Source organism: Silene latifolia, chromosome 6, assembly GCF_048544455.1.
Source record: "Silene latifolia isolate original U9 population chromosome 6, ASM4854445v1, whole genome shotgun sequence".
Lineage (NCBI taxonomy): Eukaryota > Viridiplantae > Streptophyta > Magnoliopsida > Caryophyllales > Caryophyllaceae > Silene > Silene latifolia.
Window position 1 is genome coordinate 72,768,740 of NC_133531.1, and position 17,988 is coordinate 72,786,727.

At 41.0% G+C, this 17,988-nt stretch overlaps 1 non-coding gene across 1 annotated transcript; it reads left to right on the top strand.

Moving 5' to 3' along the window:
• The first annotated feature begins 242 nt into the window (after positions 1-242).
• On the top strand, positions 243-349 carry LOC141589236 (small nucleolar RNA R71). The gene has a single exon (XR_012520185.1). It is a non-coding gene; the product is annotated as a small nucleolar RNA R71 (small nucleolar RNA).
• Positions 350-17,988: the final 17,639 nt, after the last annotated feature.

Genomic DNA, 17,988 nt, shown 5'->3' on the forward strand with positions numbered 1-17,988 from the left:
TTGTGTCAATGTGAGCACTAAGTTGAGCACCCAATTGAGTAACGGAGTCCACTTCATGCTTTCCTCTAGTAGCCTTGCGAGGTCTACTATATTGTGAGTTATGGACCGCCATTTCCTCAATTTTGTTCCATGTTTGATTGTCATCAACTTCGGTGAACATTCCATTTGATCCCATATTGAGAATGTTCCTTGAATCTTCATATAAACCGTTCCAAAATTGTTGTACCAAGAAGCATTCGCTAAGTCCATGGTGAGGACATGAGCGACAAATTCCCTTGAACCGCTCCCAAGCTTCATACAAAGATTATTCATCCCTTTGCTTAAAACCCGTAATTTGAGCTCTTAGCATGTTAGTCTTTTCCGGTGGGTAGAATTTTTTGTAGAAAGCTAGAGCCAACTTCTTCCAAGAATCAATTCCGAGAGTGGCCTTATCAAGGCCCTTCAACCATTGTTTCGCGGTGCCAATTAGAGAAAAAGGAAATAAGACCCATCGAATTTGGTCTTGAGTTACACCGGTTTGAGAAATCGCATCACAATAGTCACAAAAGGTTTCCATATGAGAATGAGGGTCTTCACTAGGCATCCCCCCAAATTGGCTCCTTTCGACTAATTGGATAAAGGCGGATTTGGCAATGAAATTTCCGGTTAGATGTTGTGGTGTGGGAGTACCATTGGGTAGGTTCTCCTCGGTGGGTACGGAATGTGATGAAAACTTAGGCATTGTAGGTTGATTTTGGGTGGTATTGTGTAATGGGTTCTCCTCACCTTCTCTTGCAAAAGGGTTGATGAACTCAATAGTTGGTTGAACAACCTCACTAATACCTCTCAAATTCCTCCTAGCAAGTCTCCTATTGGTTGTCAAAGTTCTTTCAATTTCACGATCAAAAGGAAATAAATCACCTTGTGACCTTCTAGACATGCAAAATATCAAACAACTTGAAAACAATTAGAACAAACCTTGAGGAGTTTTACTTCCCCAAGGCAAAGAAAAGACACAACTAATAACAATGTAAAGAAATCTAAATCAAGCTAACACCGTCCCCGGCAACGGCGCCATTTTTGATCGGTCCGTTTCGTGTTCACAAATAAATAGATGATGTGAACATTATTTGCGCACATTTAGTCCCCTAATTGAGCCTGTTCCGGGTGTAATTCCAGAGCAAGTATTATTACCACCCGTGGCTTGTAGAATGATGTCTTGAGTTGGATTCCTCACGTCTCTATCGTTCCTCTCGACCTCTCCTGCAACAATGAACGAACTGAGGGCTTGGCTTTGTGCCAAGCGTACTCACTCCGACGCTCAAGTCAGTGAACTTAGTAGGATAAGTTGCTATTACCTGACTAGGGATATATTGTAGAGAGATAAGGAGGATATTACCAGATGAATAGTGATTCTTAGGTTAATTTCTGGATCCTTTCCTCAATGAGGGTTGAGGAGTATTTATAGACTTTCACCTTTTGTCACGTAGTGGCCAAGTGGCCAAGTGGTTAGCAGGTGGAAAGACCGTTCTACCCTCGGCCGATGGACCTATGGCAGGCCGGCCGAGGGTCTTGGATATGAGTACGCGGATATGTGTCCCGGCTGGCTGGTTGTCAGGCCGAGACCCCAGGTGACAGGCCGATGGGTTGCATCGGCTAGGCTGTCTAAGTCGTTGACTTGTTGTGGATATCTTTGACCTTGCTCAATATGTTTGACTTGGTCAGCGGTGCAGAATATGCCCCATCAGAGCCTATTTTGCATACTATTATAACATTCTATGGCCATTTTATCCGTCAAAACCTTCCTATTTGCTTTTCTATCGCATTTCATACGTTTTGTAGAAAAGGAGATAATAAGGCGGAAATTCCCGTCTTTCGTGCATATATGGAGGCTTATTGACGATATTTGATGGACTAGTATGAGGAGGAAGCAAGAACTAAAGACCAAGAATAACATGGAGGTAGAGGAAAGGGAAGAATGGAGGAGAGAACGAAAACTGCAGACCAACCCGTGCGGATTCTCTGGAATCCGGCCGTCCACAATGCACGGAACCCGTGCGTCTTCACCCCAATCCGCCCGTTTTCCTCTTCACCAATCCGCCCGTCTTCACATCAATCCGCTCGGATTCCAGCCCAGCACATTTTCGTCTTCTTCAAGTTTCAAAGAAAGAAGCCCTTCCTTCATGAAATACCGGCTCCTCCCTGCTCTATCTAAAAAAGTGTAATTACTAGTTTAGCCCTTAGTTAACCCTAGTGCATCCACCTAATTTCCACTATAAATACCCCATTTGTAATAATCAAATTATCAGGTTTTTATTAGGATCTCATCAAGTTTTTAGATTAGAATCAAGTTTGGAGAGTAGAAAATCCTCCTTTAGATTAGATTAGGAGTAGATTAGAATAGATTACTCTTTAATCTTTCCACACATTACACATTAATCTCTCCTTAATTATTGTTCAAGTTTATTATTCAAGTTTATTATTGGGTAATTGAAGATTATTGGGTTATTATTGGGAGATTGACAACCTCCCATCAATCATCAAGTTCTTCTATTATTCTTTGCATTATTATTTGGATCACCTCAAGGTTGGTATAATTACTTTACTCTTTAATCTTTATTGTTCATTTCTTCATTTTATTATCATGTTTATACTTGTTGTGATGATTGACACCATTAATGACATGTTTCCCATGATGATGAGTGAGTAGTTACTTAGCTAGGATTAGTGGGTAATTAAGGGAAACCAACATGGGATTGATTCATGCTTAATCCAATATGTTCACATGATTAAATTGCTTGCTTGTTGTGATGTCAACTTTATGCACATGTTATGTTTGATGAAATGCTAAGCCTATGAATCCTTGCATTTTTACCATCTCTTATCTACTCAACTTGACTTGTAAGATATAAACCAACTCGAGTCTTGTTAGACCATGCATAGAAGTTGAATAGGAGGAAAGTAAGTCGACTTGTAGGTGTTGTACAATCTAATCGATTCGGCTCCGGGACCCAACTCTTCCTATGAACCGTAAGACATAAACCAACTCGGTTCCTCCACAACATTAATTGCTTGCAACCTTGTAAACATGTTTGTATGATCAACACCATGAATCCCCTATGACCCCATGACATCCTAGCACCTTTAGCCATTTGTTTACATCTTCCCTTTTATTGCTTGTTCTACTTTATTGCTTTTATTAGTCTAGAACACAACTACAAACCCAACCAAATTGTGACACTAGCATAAATTGATATAGATAGACTTAGAACTCAAAGCACACCGTCCCATGGATCGACCTCGATTTACCGCTAACTAGTAGTTTTTTTAGTATTATAAATGTGTTTTATTAGATGTGACCCGACGACATCGCTCCCATCAAAATGGCGCCGTTGCCGGGGACGGTGCTATGTGATTAAGTTCTTACTTGTTTGTCTATTTTGATTTTGCTTTCACCTTGAGGAACTCGTTCCTCAAGGATTGTTCTTACCGTCTTTGTGTAGTTTCCATGCTTGTAGTTGTTTACTTGTCTTAGCTATGATGGCCCAAGACTTGGTACATGGAGTATGTGTTGGATCTTTTGAGTATGACTATGGGTACGGGGAGTTTGAGGAGCAAGTCAACACAAACCTACCTTACACCTCATACACTGAAAATCCTCACTATTACCACAAATTTTCCCACCAAAATCACCACATCCAATATCCACAACAATCACCCACTCAATACCCACTTCATAATGAGTTTCAATTGCCACAATACAACCACTTTCACACTTACCCACAACAAGAAGATGGACCCATTCAAAATATGATTCTCCAAATGATGGGAGACCAACAAAACTTCTTCAAACAAATGCTAGAAGAGAGCCAAAGAAGGGGTAATATTCTTCAAGGCATTGTTGCCCAAAGAGGGGAATTGGAGATTCAAATTGCCCAATTAAAAGAATCCCAAGCAATCACCCCCCACCATTCTTTGGACATTGAGCATGAATGCGAATTTGAAGTAGTAACCTTTGATATGGAAAATGAGAAATGGGAAGAGCCAATCTCCTTGAGCTCTTGTGACTATGAAAGTGTTGTGTTCGATGAGGAAGATATGAGGTTGAGTAAGCCAAATACTCTTAACCTTTGTGAGTATGAGGGTGTGTCCTTTGAAGTGAATATTGGGTTGTTGGAGAAAGAGTTACATGAAGCCCCCATCTATGATTCATATGAAGATAGCAACAATGATGATGAACCTAACGGATGGACTCATAATATCACCTTGCTTGAGGAGCCTATCCTTGAGACATTCGAGATACCCTATCATGAAGAAGAACGTCCTTCCTTTATTCCTTATGAAGACCACTTGACACCTATCATGGAGCCAATGATCATTGAAGAGGATATGATAGACCTTCTTCAAAAGGCCAAAGTTTCATACAAGAGCTACTTGGTGAAAAAGCTCAAAGAGAAAATTTCTCGTGAAGCTACTTGTGAAGATTTGGCACCTACAATCTCAACTCCTAAGGTAACCGATCATCAATACCATGAAAGTTCTCCTTCTACCTTGGAAGGATTGAAAAATCAAAATGCTATCATCATCACCAAAATTGAAGAAGAAGTTGGTAAGTGGAAGTCTACGGATGAAAATGAACCACACTTCATGCCTAGTGTTGACAAGAATCATGGGCTTGTTTATTTGAAGCATTGGGAAAGCTCTAATGCTAAGGAAAAAGCGAGAAAAAGAATATTTTGCAAGCTTCCTTGGCCAAATTTCATGTTCAAATTGAGCAACCCATACTTATGCTTATTTGGAGCTTGTTCACAAGCTTTTGATCTTTTATTAAGAGCCTTGAGCTCTATGGATAAGAATTTCTACAATTTGAATTAGTTTGGTGGAGTCCTATCTCAAACCACCATTTGTAAGATATTTCTTGGACCCTTTACTTTGTATAATATTGTACTTTATTGCATTTACATTTAATTTCTTGCATGAGAGTGGAGAGAGAGAGAGAGAGAGAGTCATCTTACATGTTTAATGAGCAAATTTCAGAAAAAGATAAGGAAAAAGAGAAAATCGGTGAAAAGGGGTATGTTATTACACGAAAAAGAAAGAAAAAGAAGGAAAGCAGCAGAAGACGCCCGGATTTAGAGGAAGACGCCCGTTCAGGGCCCACGTCAGAAAAATGATTAACGCTGTAGAGGAAGATGTGCGGATTTGAGCAAAACCGCCCGTCCTGGACAATACGTCCGTTTTCTTCACGGGACGCCCGTCCCGTATGTCACCCAGAAACAAGATTTTGTGCTGCGCCAGAATACGGGCGGATTTAGCGCAAGACGCCCGTCCCGACCAAGCCGCACGTCCCAGACGCAAGACGCCCGTCTTTTCCCACCTCTCAGTCAAGAAAAATTGCTGTGTTAGAATCCGTGCGGATTCAAGCAAAGACGCCCGTCTTCTTCTCTCACAATCCGCCCGTCCCGATGGAAATCCGCTCGGATTGCCCTGTTCTTTCGGATAAAACGGATTTGACCCATCCTTATCCGTTCGGATTCCCTCTTTCTTCTATATAATCACCCCCTTTCTTCCTCATTTCCTCACCTTATCAAATCCTAAAACACTCATCTCAATCCTCAAAATCAACCTTCCATTCTCAAAAACACTCCCATCACCCACACCAAAATGGCACCATTGATGAACACCAAGGGAAAGGCTAAGAAATTGGTTGAATCAATCGGGAAGAAGCACAAGGGATCAACCTCTTCAACGCCACGGGAGATAGTGCTACCAAGGAGCTCCCAACCCTTAATGAGGGGAGGAATTGAACAACTCGACCACTTCCAAGAGGTACTCTTTGAATCCGATGACCACCGCACAAACTTTGTCAAGCTACTAGGTAAGAACTACGAACCCGCTCAATTCGTAGATACTAGGGTGTTGGAAATCCTTAAGATAAGGTACCCTACCGAGATGTTCTTTAATGGCCTTGGCATTGGGAAACTTTTCCATGCCCATGAGGAGACGTACCTTAGTCTCACACTTGAATTCTTGAGTAGCCTTCGCATTGTGACGAATACCCACACCGATGTGGGCATGGAGTTTAGGTTGTGCAACCTAGACCATCATCTTTCACTTGAGGAATTTGCCTATGTTTTCGGTCTTGTAGTGCCCACCAACTATACCGAAAAACCCGATAATTTTGGTGTGGACCTTCTTTGGAAGGCTATCTCCGGGAGGAATTTTATCCACCCAAAGCATTGCCACACCTTCGCCATCCAACATCCGGTGATTTGATTCACCGAGCGCTTTGTGGCCGGTACCATCAATGGGAGGTACGAACAAGATAGGTGTACTCTCATCGACTTAACTTTTCTTGAGTCCTATTTGAATGTTCGAGCGGTAAGGCGTTATAACTTCAACACGCCACTTGAGATACTTACTAGGTTCAATGATTTTTCTCAAGGAACCACCCAACTCAAGACCTTCGTGATGGGAGGTCTAATTACTATTTTGGCCCACCACCTTTGTCCCGGGTTCAATGCCCGAGGAACCTATATTCCTCTTGAGGGGAGGACTTTGATTGATGAGCACACCATCTTCCACAGTCACCGATGGTGTAACTACACTCGGGAAGGGAGTGTAGAGTGGCACACCAAGGGATGCACTTCAATGATCCTTGAAGGGTGGAAGATACCGGGCATTGACCCAAGATTGAGCCCATACTCGCCTCCACCAAGCTACCTCCTTGATATCCAAATTCTTGACAATCCCCCTCCAAGGGAAGAGCCGCACCGCCAAATACCTCGTGGAACACCGGGAAGGCCTATTCGCCCACCCTCCTACGTGCCTATCCCACCATACCCTACTCCCTATACCCAATTTGAACCGGAAATTCCCAATACCCCGGGTATTAATAACTTGATGGCACTCATGAATAGAATGGACTTCGGGGTGCATAAAGGGAGGGGAGACAACTACTTGGCCCTCTACCCCCAATACTATAACATGGCTCAACAAGGGTATGTTGACCCTAATGGCCCTTTGCCCACTTGGGCACAACCGGAACTCTTGTTCCCTAATCAAGGGAACCAAGCTTGGGGTCGAGGCGACGGAGGGCATTCTAGCCAAGGTGGAGGGTACTCGGGTCAAGGAGGAGAATTTGACCAAGGAGGGTATTGGGGTCAAGCAAGCGGGTATGACCAAGCCGGGAGCTCTCATCATTATGGCTATGATCAAGATGAAGATGACGAGTGAAAGAGGCCTACCTCACCACCTCTATTTGTATGATACCCATCTCTCCCCCTCTCTTTTGTATATACATTGCATTTAGTGTAGTTTTCGCATGCATTTGTATTATATCTCATATTTCATTTGCATTAGTTAGTTCATATAGTATAGTTTAGATTGCATTCATTTGTTATATATGTCATATAGAATTGCATTTAGTTAGAGCATGCATTCATTCATATCATATCATTGCATTTGTACTTTATTTCAAAAAAATCAAAAAAAAAAAATCCAAAAACATGTTTTCCTTTTTCATTCCTACTCCTACATGTACATTGAGGACAATGTCCAAAATAAAGTGGGGGATGGGAATTTATATTCCAAAAATACATAAAAATTGAAAAATTTCGAAAAATCCCAAAAATATGTTCTTTAATTTCATAAAATCAAAAACCATAAAAATTTGAAAAATCGAAAAATCCAAAAACATGTTCATTTCCTTTTTAGTGTAGTCTTGTATATATTGTTTGTTCATCCTTGTTCACATTGATCGACTACGCCACATCCGAGACATGAGGATATTGAAGACCGCATGGTATGATCTTTCCAATCTCCTTTTTCCTCTTTATGTTAATGACTATGTGGCTTTATTTTGATGCGGTATAACAATGTGAACTTAGAACTTGCATTTAGTTTATATGTCATATTAGTTAGTAGAATCACTTGCATTAGGATGTTTATATTAGTTGCATCATAGCATGTAGTTGCATTTAGATGAAAAGTTTTGAAAAGTGCCTAATTAGGAACTTTGACAAGATCAACTAAGCCATTACAAATACTTGTTCAACTTAAGACTTTGCCTACTAGAATGGTTGTAAAACACCCTAGATAGTGTCATACTAGTGTCTTTTGACCCATGACCCAAAGCCTAGTCAAGGGTTTGCATGTGAGTCACCTATCCAACCCCGTGATGCGATGTGGACTTGGTTAACTTGTCTAGGTGACCTTGATTGACCTTGTGGTAAGGCAACCCAAAAATACTTTCTATCAATAAGTTTGAAGTGCTCATTTCGAAAGTTTTGTCATGTGGAAGTAATTTAATGCCAAGGAAACCTCAAGTGTTATGAATTGTTGAATGTCGAGAAATTTAAATTGTTTTGATGGAGGCGTACCACTTCGATGTGCTTTGGAGCGGGATCCATTAAATTGGGCCCCCACACGGTTGTGAATTCGGCCGCCCAGAGACAGAGTGACTATCACCCCGAAAAGCTATTGTCCAGAGGTTAACCGGTTGCCTAATAAGCGATTGGCGAAATCAAAGGACACTAGCCCGGAAGGGACAAACCCCATCTCTAATTTTTGAAATGTGAAAGTTGAATGAGGTCAATTTTTGAATACTAGTCATATTCACCCTTTGTTTATAACGATTTGAGCATTTCATTCCCAAAAAGCCTTTTTGTCAAGCCACTTTGTCGAGCTTGGGACGATCCATGACCTTTACTTTTGTAGAGAACTCGAGACTTGTCATGTCATATGCTACTAGCATCACAGGGATCATCATTCCACCACCATCCGATCGCTCTTGACGAAAGCATTTGGAAATTGAGGACGAAAGTAGTCTAGTTTAACACCATTTGGAGGTGATTTAGTGCCATCCTCTTAGCCTTAGTAATTTGTTGAACTAGTATTTGTGAAGGATTACATGCTCTTAAATTTGTTCTTCTTTAGTGCCTCCGCCGCTTGATGAGGAAGTGGCTATTCCTTTTGTAGATGCATCCATTATTTGAATTTGTGTGCTTAATGTTTGGATGTGTCGCCATTTTGGCAAGACCCACCTTGCCTTGCAAGAAGGCATCCTACCTCATGGTTGTCTTGTTGTGAGTTGAAGGGGCGGAGTGAGACCCGCTAATTGTCTCATATCGGTTATATTAGTAGGTTAGTTTAAATAAAGGTCTAGTTTTTGTCACCTCTTTACTCGGGACGAGTAAAGGTTCGGTTTGGGGATATTTGATGTGAAAATTATTTGCGTACATTTAGTCCCCTAATTGAGCCTATTTTGCATACTATTATAACATTCTATGGCCATTTTATCCGTCAAAACCTTCCTATTTGCTTTTCTATCGCATTTCATACGTTTTGTAGAAAAGGAGATAATAAGGCGGAAATTCTCGTCTTTCGTGCATACTTGGAGGCTTATTGACGATATTTGATGGACTAGTATGAGGAGGAAGCAAGAACTAAAGACCAAGAATAACATGGAGATAGAGGAAAGGGAAGAATGGAGGAGAGAACGAAAACTGCAAACCAACCCGTGCGGATTCTCTGGAATCCGGCCGTCCACAATGCACGGAACCCGTGCGTCTTCACCCCAATCCGCCCGTTTTCCTCTTCACCAATCCGCCCGTCTTCACATCAATCCGCTCGGATTCCAGCCCAGCACATTTTCGTCTTCTTTAAGCTTCAAAGAAAGAAGCCCTTCCTTCATGAAATACCGGCTCCTCCCTGCTCTATCTAAAAAAGTGTAATTACTAGTTTAGCCCTTAGTTAACCCTAATGCATCCACCTAATTTCCACTATAAATACCCCATTTGTAATAATCAAATTATCAGGTTTTTATTAGGATCTCATCAAGTTTTTAGATTAGAATCAAGTTTGGAGAGTAGAAAATCCTCCTTTAGATTAGATTAGGAGTAGATTAGAATAGATTACTCTTTAATCTTTCCACACATTACACATTAATCTCTCCTTAATTATTGTTCAAGTTTATTATTCAAGTTTATTATTGGGTAATTGAAGATTATTGGGTTATTATTGGGAGATTGACAACCTTCCATCAATCATCAAGTTCTTCTATTATTCTTTGCATTATTATTTGGATCACCTCAAGTTTGGTATAATTACTTTACTCTTTAATCTTTATTGTTCATTTCTTCATTCTATTATCATGTTTATACTTGTTGTGATGATTGAAACCATTAATGACATGTTTCCTATGATGATGAGTGAGTAGTTACTTAGCTAGGATTAGTGGGTAATTAAGGGAAACCAACATGGGATTGATTCATGCTTAATCCAATATGTTCACTTGATTAAATTGCTTGCTTGTTGTGATGTCAACTTTATGCACATGTTATGTTTGATGAAATGCTAAGCCTATGAATCCTTGCATTTTTACCATCTCTTATCTACTCAACTTGACTTGTAAGATATAAACCAACTCGAGTCTTGTTAGACCATGCATAGAAGTTGAATAGGAGGAAAGTAAGTCGACTTGTAGGTGTTGTACAATCTAATCGATTCGGCTCCGGGACCCAACTCTTCCTATGAACCGTAAGACATAAACCAACTCGGTTCCTCCACAACATTAATTGCTTGCAACCTTGTAAACATGTTTGTATGATCAACACCATGAATCCCCTATGACCCCATGACATCCTAGCACCTTTAGCCATTTGTTTATATCTTCCCTTTTATTGCTTGTTCTACTTTATTGCTTTTATTAGTCTAGAACACAACTACAAACCCAACCAAATTGTGACACTAGCATAAATTGATATAGATAGACTTAGAACCCAAAGCACACCGTCCCATGGATCGACCTCGACTTACCGCTAACTAGTAGTTTGTTGAGTATTATAATTGTGTTTGATTGGATGTGACCCGACGACATCGCTCCCATCAATAGATGTGGTCGTTGGGTCACGTCCGAATCAAAACACAATTTATAGCTTCACAAATAACTCTACAATTAGTAAAGAGGCAAGTAAAGGTCGGATCCCAAGGGACAGGAATTGAGATGAGATTTCTATTCAAACTAGTGGTGTCTAAGGGGTGTCACAAATTGGGTTGATGTAGAAGGTCACTAACTAAAATAGCAAAGCAAATAAACAAGCAAGATGAATTAAAGGAGTTATAAACAATTGATAAAAAGCACTAGGGTGTCATGGGATCATAGGGGAATCATGGGAATTGATCATACAAACATGTTCTCAAATTATAAGCAAGCAATTATTGTTGTGATGGATTGAGTTGGGTTATATCTTACAATCCTAGGAAAGTTTGGGTCCCGGTGCCGAATCGATTAGATTGTACAACACCTACAAGTCGACTTAATCTTCCCTACTCAACAACATGCATGGTCTAATGAGACTCGAGTTGGTTTTTGTCTTACAAGTCTCATTGAAAAGATAGGTGATGGGTAAAAAATGCAAGGATTCATAGGCTCGCATTTCATCAAACATAACATGTGCATGAGTTGAGATCAAAACAAGCAAGCAAATAAACCATGAAAGCATATTAATTTAAGCATGAATCATTCTCCATGTTGGTTTCCCCTAATCACCCATTAACCCTAGCTAAGAGACTACTCACTCATTATCATGTTGATCATGCTAGCAAGGTTGTCAATCATACCAACAAAATGAAACATGATGAATAAATGAAAGTAATTAACAATAATTAAAAAGGGATTAAGAGAATTATACCTACTAATGATTCCAATAATAAAGCAAAGATAAAAGAATTACTTGATGCTTGATTGAGAGGTTGAGAGGTTGTCAATCTCCCAATAATAACCCAAATCATCTTCAATTACCCAAAATAAAGGATGAACAAAAGAGAGATTAAGGAAATAAAACTTGTATTAGAACTTGATTAATTGTTGATTACAAAACTAAAGAGAGATTTGATGGATATTAACTACTCTAATTATTGATAAGAAGAACATGCTCTTCTAATTAGACTAATGGAGTATTTATAGTGGAAATTAGGGGGATGCATGTGGGTAAATATCCGTATACTACCCTTTAATTGCAGGACTATAACGTAAATTTAAACATGCAATTTATAGTCATAAAACGATAAAAACAATATGGAAACGATAAGGAATTAGAATCAACCTCGGGTCCTTATAGTGCGGCGTAAAGAACAGAAATCAAATGAGATTCCCTCCTAATTGTTGCACCCAAGACTTTGTCCGAGATATGCCCTTGTGCTAGAACGTGTTCTCCGATTGCCTTGCAATATTGGGAGAACTGATGTGTGTTTTGCTTGAGATGTGAGATCTCGGTTTCTACAGAGAAGAATGCTCTTCGAAACCCTAAATTTTTTAGCAAGAATCAATTAGGTTAGACAAGAGGAGAAAGCTCTCCTTTTGTCTTGGTGATTCTCGGCCAAACCGAGTGAGAGGAGCCCGTATGGGCTTTTCATTTTCTCTTCACTTAAACTCGCGGTCCGGTCCATCACTCGCTAAGTGTATATGACGTGGTCCGATTATAAAGCTGTTATCGGTTATCGGAAATTAAGGCATCGGCTAATAATACGGGTTATTTGAATTATTAATACGTGTCCGACAAAAAAAAGTATTGTATAATTATTTTAATATACATTTAATTAAATATAAATCACGTATATTTAATTTTACGAATTAACCGGTTAATTCGCCTTAGCCCATGATATTTAATCCGTATTAAATATAATATCTCAACATCACATATTTGACTAATTACTTAGTCAAATAACTCGGACTAACTGGTTAGTCAATTTTGGCATCTACATGACGGTATTTTCATACCGTCACATCTCTCGAACGTATCCTATAGGTGTGACTTTTAGGGACCAGTTGATCACCGCCATCCGTATGACAATAACGTCAAACTTATCTAGCAAGCCAATCGTTATTGATAAACGTGGATCAACTGATAATAATACCAAAGTATGCCCTTTGATCCTTTTAGAGGTTTATAAGTCCTTGCACTAAGCGTTAAGGACACCAACCCCAACAAGCTCCCACTTGTCCGTACAAGTGTATGTGCAATGACGTTATCCGCACTAACTCGAGGACACAAGCTCCAACAAACTCCCACTTGTCCGAACAAGTGTATGTGCGATAACCGATTCTCATATTCATTTAAAATTTCTCCCACTCAATGTAAAACAATTTGCAGATCCGGATCCACAAAGGTCGTATTTTACAATCGATCCGTATCAAGAGTGGTTTCCCCGACTAGAGAGTAACTTAACTGATAAAACGAATCCGTATCCGAGCATGGCCATGCATTTCGATTCTGACTCCTCGAGTGGCCCCGAGAAATATCGAGTACGATAAAGGCTGAATATTTCCTTCAACTCGACTCCTTCCGATCTAAGCAAAGCATGAAATGACCCAGAAAAAATCTACTTGGCCCCCTGTTACGGATGACCGTGAGAAAGAAACCAAAGTCACCCAAAATCGGCCGTAGTCTCAAGAGACAAATCGATAGTCAAAGAATCGACTCTTAGGATCACTATGGAGGTCCTATCCACGACCAGGCAACGAATGTTATAAAACATTTAGGACTCCACGTCGATGTCACAATTGTGTCCTACGAAATATCCGTATAAATCGCCTCTCGTGATTGGTCGGTCAACCTGTTGACTTATGGCTCGTTGAACCCACCATCAACCAACGTCACGAGAATAATTGCCGAGTTATCAGCTCATGTGGGCAATTAAGGACCGAAAAGATATAATGTTTGTTCGGGATTCACTTTGTGGTGTTCAAAATTTGTCGTACAAATCCACATGAAAAACAAAATATATGTATAAAATATCAAAACGATGATGTCGTATAGAGTACAAAGGAGAATGAATCTGATCCATAAGAGAGTACTACAACTCAGGAACACGTTTGATTCCCATGGAATTTACGTGCCCTTCATGCTTATCTTGTCGTAATGCTTTAGTGAGAGGATCTGCTATGTTATCATCTGTAGCAATCTTTTCTATCACTACTGTCTTTTGCTCCACGTAATCCCGGATTAGATGAGCTTTCCGTTGTACATGTCTAGACTTGTTGCTAGACTTTGGCTCCTTAGCTTGGAAGATGGCACCACTATTGTCGCAATAGATGGTGATCGGGTCATTCGAACTAGGCACTACAGAGAGCCCATGTAAGAATTGACGCATCCATATCGCTTCCTTTGTTGCTTCAGACGCGGCATAGTACTCGGACTCAGTCGTAGAATCTGCTGTAACAGTTTGTTTCGAACTCTTCCGGTGATGCGGCGCCATTAAGAGTAAAAACGAATCCTGACCGAGATTTCGAGTCATCACGATCCGTTTGGAAGCTAGCATCTCACAGAACTTAGGTTGCGCATAGCGTTTGAGAGCCTCCATAAGTCAATGCCCAATCTTTAGTCCTCCGTAGGTACTTAAGAATGTTCTTGACAGCCAACCAATGTGGTTCACCTGGTTCTTTGTTGGAATCGACTTGTCATACTCAATGCATATGCCACGTCCGGACGTGTGCATATCATGGCATACATGATTGATCCTATAGTCGAAGCATAAGGAATCCGTGTCATGCGCTCTTTCTCTTCCGGTGTCTCGGTGCGAGACTTGCTCAAATGCACCCCCGGAGCCATAGGAAGAAACCCCTTCTTGGAGTTAGTCATCTTTGAATCTCTCTAGGACTTTGTCTATGTAAGACTCTGATCGAGAGATAACATCCGTCGTGATCTATCTCGATAGATACGGATGCCAAGAATTCTTTGTGCCTCTCCCAGATCTTTCATCTGGAAATGGTTCTTCAACCATACTTTCACCGAAGTTAAGAGAGGTATGTCATTCCCAATCAGGAGTATGTCGTCAACATACAATATTAGGAAGACAATCTTGCTCCCACTCGACTTGATATATAGACATGGTTCCTCGACGGATCGAGTAAATCCATTTTCTTTTATCACTTGGTCGAAGCGATGATTCCAACTCCTTGATGCTTGCTTAAGTCCATAAATGGAACGCTTAAGCTTGCACACTTTCTTAGGATGTCCTGGATCGATGAAACCTTCGGGTTGTACCATGTACAACTCTTCCTCCAAAAAGCCGTTTAAGAAGGCGGTTTTCACATCCATTTGCCAAATTTCATAGTCATGAAAAGCGGCGATCGCTAAGATAATCCGAATGGAACGCAGAATAACTACGGGTGCAAAAATCTCATCGTAGTGCAAACCTGGCACTTGGGTGAAACCTTTAGCAACTAGTCGTGCTTTGTAGATATCTTGTTGACCTTCCACAGAATGCTTTATCTTGTAAAGCCATTTGCATTGAAGGGGACGAACCTTAGCGGGTAAGTCAACAAGATCCCACACGTTGTTCTCATACATGGAGTCCATCTCGGATTGCATGGCCTCAAGCCATAGCTTTGAGTCGAGGCTGGTCATGGCACCTTTATAGGTTGCGGGTTCACTACTCGTTAAGAGTAGAACGTCATCTATGTCATGTTCCTCGACCATACCGATGTATCTGTCCGGAGGAATAGAGACTCTTCCCGACCTCCTAGGTTCCTCAGGAATATTCACCGCAGCCGGGATTGAAGGAATTGGTTCCTCCAATGGTTGCTCGGTGTTTGGTTCTGGAATCTCCGACAGGTCGAAGGTTCTATCACTCTTTGCATTCTCGAGAAATTCCTTCTCTAAGAATGTCGCACTAGCCGCAACAAAAACACGTTGTTCGGTTGGCGAATAAAAGTAATGACCACGAGATCCTTTAGGATAACCTATAAAGTATGTCTTGACCGATCGCGGGCCGAGCTTATCTTCAGGTCTCCACTTGACATAAGCCTCGCAGCCCCAAACCCGTATAAAGGACAAGTTAGGGACCGTTCCCTTCCATAATTCATATGGAGTCTTGTCAATGACTTTAGACGGACTTGGTTAAGTATTAGAGCGGCCGACAAAAGAGCATAACCCCATAATGAATCGGGTAAAACCGTGTGACTCATCATGGATCGAACCATATCAAGTAGTGTTCGATTTCTCCGTTCGGACACACCATTCAACTGTGGTGTTCCAGGTGGAGTTAAGCGTAGGGCAATCCACAGTCCTTTAGGTGTTGATCAAACTCGTGAGAAAGATACTCGCCACCACGATCTGAACGTAGTGTTTTAATCTTTCTACCTAATAGGTTCTGTACCCTATTTTGGTATTCCTTGAATTTCTCAAAGGATTCACTTTTGTGCTTCATTAAGTAGACATAGCCATATCTACTCAAATCGTCCGTGAAAGTGATGAAATACCTATAGCCTTCTCGTGCGGTGATTGACATAGGTCCACATACATCCGTGTGTATGAGTCCTAATAGGTCAGCAGCGCGCATTCCAACACCTTTGAAGGAAATCCGAGTCATCTTACCGATGAGACATGATTCACACGTGCCAAATGATTGAAAATCAAAGGCCGAGATAGCTCCATGTTTGATGAGTGTTTTTACGCGTTTCTCATTAATGTGTCCCATACGGCAGTGCCATAGATATGTTTGATCTTTGTCACCAACCTTTAACCTTTTATTCATTACGTGTAATATTTCCGAGGTCTGATCTAAAACATAAATTCCGTTCATGGAAACTGCCTTGCCATAAATCATATTGTGTAATGAGAAAATGCAAGAATTATTCTCTATTACAAATGAAAAACCAAGTTTATCAAGCGCAGAAACAGAAATAATGTTTTTAGAAAGACTGGGTACATAATAGCAATCATATAATGATAACTCAAATCCGCTAGGAAGCTGGATCACATATGTCCCCTTGGAGATGGCAGCTACTCTTGCTCCATTCCCAACACGCAGGTCCACCTCACCCTTTACGAGGGGTTCGATGTTTTGAGCCCCCGCACATGATTACGGATGAGAACCACAACCAGTATCAAGTACCCAAGTTCCGTAACTTGCGTGGTTAATCTCAATCATATGAATAAAAGTAGAAGAGAGAGAAGACATACCAACAGGTTTGACACGACCTGCCTTTAAGTCCTCATGATAAACAGGACATGTGCGTCTCCAATGCCCAGTCTTGTGGCAATGATGGCATTCCATGTTTTCACTCTTGCTCTTTGTCATGCCTGATGAGTTGCTCGCCTCACCAGGACCACTCTTACCTGAACCCGACTTCTTGAACTTCGCCTTACCTACTGTTAGGTTTTTCAGGAGCTTTGCCCTTACCTTTCCCTTTGTTTGACACAACGAGAACATCCTGTTTCGAGCTCCCACTGCACTTCATGTCCTTCTCGGTCTGTACGAGGAGGGAGTGCAGTTCATGGGGAGTTTTCTTCAAATCATTCATATAGTAATTCGCTCTAAATTGCGAAAAACCATCGTGGAGTGAGTGAAGCATACGGTCGATAACAATGTTCTCGCTGATGTTACAGTTAAAGGTCTCAGACTTCTCGACATTCTCAATCATGCCGAGAATGTGTGGGCTAACCGGTTGGCCCTTCTGGAGTCTCGCATCAAAGAAGCGAGTGGTATGCTCATAGGTCACGATTCTCGGTGCTTTTGAGAATTCCTTAGTGAGCGTGGTGAAAATCTTGTTTGCACCATGGGCTATGAAGCGTTTCTGAAAATTGGATTCCATTGCAAAAATGAGTACGTTTTTAATCGCACCCGCTTCCATACAGAAATCGTTAAACTTGGCGATTTCGGTAGCTCTAGCCGTGGGACCTGGGTTTGCCGGGAGGGGCTCTAACAAAAATTTGAGTTTCCCGTCGCGGTGGCGGCATTCCGTAATGCCGCCTCCCATCCCGCGAAGTTGGATCCATCATTCTTGATCGAGTAGACCGATTCATCCGATTCATGAAGATCCTAAGCCGGGACTCACGGTCCAATGTGGCACTTGGCATTGGGTTATCACTTGAACCAGCCATTTGTTGTTTAGCAGTTTAAAACGTGATCTACACTGAAAAAGAAAGAAAAACAAAACGAAATAAGCAACTCATCGAGGTGATTTAAGTCTATTTTAAAATTCATTTTAAACATGTAGACTCT